This window comes from Petaurus breviceps, unplaced genomic scaffold, assembly GCF_028583685.1.
Source record: "Petaurus breviceps papuanus isolate PSGF00001 unplaced genomic scaffold, PetGlider_PUasm1.0 176, whole genome shotgun sequence".
In the NCBI taxonomy this organism is placed as follows: Eukaryota; Metazoa; Chordata; class Mammalia; order Diprotodontia; family Petauridae; genus Petaurus; species Petaurus breviceps.
In genome coordinates, this window is record NW_027185771.1 from 29,531,830 (window position 1) to 29,537,370 (window position 5,541).

Below are 5,541 nucleotides of genomic sequence, written 5' to 3' on the forward strand. Positions count from 1 at the left end.
TGCTTCTTTGATTCCAAGTCACTTGCAAAAGTTCTGAGATAAAGATAGTAATGATATATGCTAGTAACAATACTGAATAAAATTTCCTGCAGTCTCTTAAATTTTATTCTCCAGTGCCAAAACTTCAGAGAATTTCATTTTTTTATATTCCACTTGCTGTTTCTATCTTTACCTAAACTTTATATCTGATATGTTTTTTTTAATTTTGGTGTAAACGTGGACATTTGTTACAACTAAAGTATATGATAAGACAGTGGTCACAGCCTAAATTTTGGTCACAATCACTAAGTTTATTCAGCCAAGTACATACAAATAATAATTGTAAACCTTGAAGACTTCTTTAAATACATATAAAAATGGCATTGAAACTGAATTGTACCAGCTTTGAAAAATAAATCCCCCTATTTCCATTTTACTTCAGCTAACATTTTTACATGAAAGCTGATATACACATAGATATATGCATATACAAATAATGTCCTTGCATAATGAATATTTTCTGACCAGGAGGTGGCATGAAAGAGGTTAAACATTGATTTGAAAGCAGAGAACATTTGCAATATATAAGAGCATATGATCTCATCAATATGGTAGCTGGCTTATGTTAGACCAATTTCCTCAAAAACACCACTAAGGGTTTTAGCTTCCTCTTGGTGCAGATCTGCCTGTTCAATGACTTTAAGTACATTTTTTCTTGGATGTTTCTGTAACTTTCCTCCCCTAAAAGGTTCATTCAAAATAATATAAGCTTTCTCAAAATTAAAGATGGTATCAAGTTCACAAACAGTGCCAAAATATTTTCCAAGTAGTTCAATGAAATGATGAATTATTTCCAGGGTAATTAGTTCATTGTCCTGATCTTCAATAGCATGGCAGAAATACAGGCTAGCATATTTTTTGTAGGCAGTCTTCAGATCTCACCAATCCAGAAACTCGCACATTTTGGGTTAATAGGCTAAAAGTATTCAAACAAGTTCTCTTGTGATTTTTTTTGCCTTTTCTTTGTCCAATGGTGGGACATACCATTTCTGAAGTCATACTTTTCCATGATGAATAAAAAGCAACATAAATTGCATTGTGGCTACCAATGGGAGAGAAGTGCCATTGCTGACCACAGCTCCTGGAGCCCACATTAGCTTCCAACTAAAAAGCCCCTGGGGAGAAGCTAATATGAAGATATTATAAAATTCATGGTAGGTCTAACTTGTTAAATGAAATCTTTAAAAAATTATCAGACAACTTCAAAATGGAGAAGCAATTTCATTTCTGTACAGTTATAAATACATATGTAAAATCCTTAATCCAATTTTGAGACTTTATTAAAAAGATGTACTCAAAGCTTAAATTACCACTATATGTATTGGGAAGGTGTTCATATACACATGCAATTAGCTCTTATAGAAAACAGTCTAAACCCAATATTTTCTCAAAATTCACTATTCTATATAATTAGAAATTTTACACTAAATTTTCATCTTATTACTTTATCAAATTCTTCCACAGGAGGACAACATCCTTATAATTTGGCTACAAATACAGATTAACATTGTAAGATTTTTCATATTTGCATCTTATTATAGTTACTCAGAGATGTTTCAGTATTAACCTATTAATTAATAAATTTAATATTGTACTTATAAAACTTCTACTGCTCACCTGACCTGATTATAGAAATTTGCTTGAGGAGAAAAGGAGGCACATAGCTATAATAATGTAAAGGCTCATTCCCTCAGTGGCACAGATTAACCTGACATATACCAAAAGAGGGGAAAAAACTCCTGTAGCTCTGTTTGATTCTAGGCACTAGTCAGATATTACAGTAATTCATGTAGCCAGTCATATGGTAGCAAAAGCAAGGATCAGTATTGATCAGGTGTGGAAATTTTCTGCCCAGGAAAGAAATAACACAATGGGGAAACTAAGTCAAGAGGGTCCTAAATTTTGCCATGTCAAGATTGTCCCCTCAACTTTTTCCCATACGCAGGATCCATTTCTCACATCTCTAAGGATCCAGAAGATGTCATTTTATTCTATTGGCTTTATGACAATTCAGAAACTACCCCGTATACTCAAAACTAAAAACACGAGTAAATTATAATCGTAAAGGGTTTTTGCCTCAAATAGCAAAATTTTGTTAACCGCAATTTAAGACTTTGATAGTATTGGTTTTCTCATATAAGCCTAACAGTTATATTTAATTTATCATTGGTTTGTAAATTAAAATAACTTTCCAGCCTATGTCACATTCTGCTGTTTCATAATATAGCAAATTCCCCATATTTGACTCATATTAACATATTGAGTTTACAGCTTTAAAGTATCTTATATATGTCTGTAATTTGCATGTAATAGCCTAAATTTTTCAAATGAAAACTCAATTTATTTGAATAAACTCATTATTATTATTTGTTTTAAAAAACAAAATGTACCTCATTAAATATTGATATTTTCAAATATTTATTTTTATCATAAACTTTTAAAGCTCAATTCACAGTCTACTAAATTCTAGTATGGAGTTATCAAGTATGGAAGAATCACATTCAAGTAAAGAAATAATAATAACAACAATTAACATATACATAGTTCTTACCATTTGCAAATTATTGTGCTAAGCCCTTCAAAATAATTTCAATCATTTCAGTCTTCTTTTTTATTTTTCTCTTTCATTTTTTAGTGTAAATCATTCATTTTCATAAGATTTTGAATTCCAAATTGTCTCCCCATTTTCCCTACCAACCATCCCAAAACAGCGATCCCACTGAGTATCCCTTCCCCCAATCGTCTCTCTCACATACCTTCCCCCATCACCCCCTCTGACATTCCAGTAGGGCGTGGTAGATCTCTATATGCCCCAGTGCCTGTATATCTCATTTCCCAGTTACTTGTAAAATAATAATAATATGAATATATATTTTTAAACATTTGATTTTAAAACTTTGGATTCCAGATTCTTTCCCTTCCTTCCTCACCAACAACTTTCACTGAGAAGATAAGCAATTCAATATAGGTTGTACATGTGTAGCTATTCAAAACATGTCCATAGTGGATAGATTTCCACTGACTATATTTCCCTCCATCCTGTCCCACCCTAACTTGTTCCATTCTCTACTTTGACCTGTCCCTTTTCAAAAGTGGATCCTTCCAACTTCCCTCTCCCACAGCCTGCCCTCACTTCCCTTGACACTTCTATATGAGATAATTTACCCCATTCTGTCTCTCCCCATCTCCTCTCATTATATTCTTCTCTCACTGCTTAATTTCACCTTTTAAGTAGAATCCCTTCCTATTCAATTAGTCCTGTACCTTCTGTCTATGAATACCTGTAGACGTATATACACACACTCACATATGTATGCATATACCCATATACCCTCCTATATAGATATATATGTATGTATACATACATACATATACAAACATACACACACACATAAATACATTTTTATTCCCTTCAACTATTCTTGTACTGAGAAATGTTTCATAAGTTACAATTATTGTTTTTCCATGTAGGAATATAAGTAGTTCAACTTTGATACGTTCCTTATGATTTATTTTCCCTGTTTACCTTCTCATGCTTCCCTTGCTTTTTGTATCTGAATGTCAAATTCTCTAATAAACTCTGTTTTTGTTGTCAAGAATGCTTGAAAGTACTCTATTCCACTGAGTGACCATATTTTCCCCTGAAACATGATACTCAGTTTTGCTGGATAGGTGATTCTTGGTTTTAATCCCAGCTCTTTTGACATCCAAGCCCTACGATCCCTCAGTGTAAAAGTTGCCAGATCCTGTATTATCCTGATTGTTTTTCCACAATATTCAAATTGTTTCTTCCTGGCTTCTTGTAATATTTTCTCCTTGATCTGGGAATTTCAGAACCTGCCTATAATATTCCTAGGAGTTGTTTTTTTTTTTTGTTGTTGTTGTTGTTGGTATCTTTTTCAGGAGGTGATTAGTGAATTCTTTCAACCTCTATTTTGCGCTCTGGTTCTAAAACATCAGGGCAATTTTCCTTGATAATTTCTTGAAGGATGATTTCTAGGTTGTTTTTTTATCATGGCTTTCAGGTAGTCCTATAATTTTTAAATTATCTCTCCTGGATCTATTTTCTGGGTCAGTGGTATTTCCAATGAGATATTTCACACTGCCTTCTATTTTTTCATTTGTTTGGATCTGTTTAATAGTATCTTGATTTCTCATAAAGTCACTAGCTTCCATTTGCTCCCATCTAATTCTAGTGGAATGATTCTCTTCAGTGAGCTTTTGAGATTCTTTTTCCATTAGGTAAATTTGGCTTTTTAAGTCATTCTTCTCCTTGTTGCCTTTTTGAGTCTCTTTTGCCATCTGAATTAGTCTATTTTAAGGTGTTATTTTCTTCAGTCAGGTTGTTGACTCTCATTTAATAATTTTCTTACATTGTACTCATTTTTCTTCCCAATTTTTCTTCCACTTCTCTTATTTGATTTTCAAAATCTTTCTTAAGGTCCTCTATGGCCTGTAACCAGGTCTTATTTTTCTTGGAATCTTTTGGTGCACGAGTTCTGACTTCGCTGTCTTCCTCCTGTTCCATGCTTTGATCCCTTTTGTCCCCAAAATAGGAGTATGAAGTTAGGGTCCTTTGTTTGCTTTGATTCCTTTGCTTGTGCATGTTGTCACTCAATTACTTGGCTTTTGAGCCTTTTGCCACAGTAGAACTCTGGTACCAAAAATGGGAGCTTTATCCCAAATGCTGGGGTTTTCTCAGCTGTTGGAGCTATTAGTTGGGTGCCCTTTCTGAAGCCTCCACATGCTCTGGCATACTGCTCACTCACCTCAGTACCTTCACCCCAGACAGGAATCTAGATCTAAGCAGTTTAAAGCAATTCCATTACCCCTCAGACTGGTGGCTTGGTTCCTCTACAGTCTACAGACCAGGAGCTCTGAAACAGCCAAGAGATGGGCAGCTGCATGGCCATGGAGCCTCAGCCACTTCTCACCTCAGGGGCAAAGGCTGGATTACACTCCTGAATTCCCAGGTGCCAGAGTCCACACTGCACTGACCTCTCACTTTTTCCTTACCATCTATGGGTTGACAATTCTGGAAACCACCACAGCTGCTCATGATCTGAAGTCCCTCCAGCCAGCAGCTGCTCAGGCTGCCCTGACACTTAAACCTTGGGCTTCTGCAGGGCTGGGCTTGGCTCTAAGAGCTCTGTGCTGGCCACTTTCAGCTGGCCTTCCGGGCTGTCCTCAGTGAGAAGTTAACTTCTCTGTGTCATTTTGTGGCTTCTGTAGCTCCAAAGCTTGTCTAGAGTCAATTTTTACATGAATTGGAGGAGGTGGGACCCAGAGTTGCACAAAGGACCTGTCTCTACTCTGCCATCTTGACTCCAATCATTTCAATCTTTGCAACAGCACTAGGAGGTGAAATTTTGCATTTTGGCTAGTGCCAAAGTGAAAACTTAAGGTGGTATTACAATGCCTGTAAGAAGTAATACTGTCTCCAAATAATAAGATGGAATTTGTTTCAGTGTGTGTGGCCTATTTTGATTTTCCAACTATTTT

At 35.4% G+C, this 5,541-nt stretch overlaps 1 pseudogene; it reads right to left on the reverse strand.

The window, feature by feature from the left end:
- Window positions 1–599: 599 nt before the first annotated feature.
- On the reverse strand, window positions 600–1,076 carry LOC138159636 (AP-1 complex subunit sigma-2 pseudogene; annotated as a pseudogene).
- Between the last annotated feature and the right edge of the window lie 4,465 nt (window positions 1,077–5,541).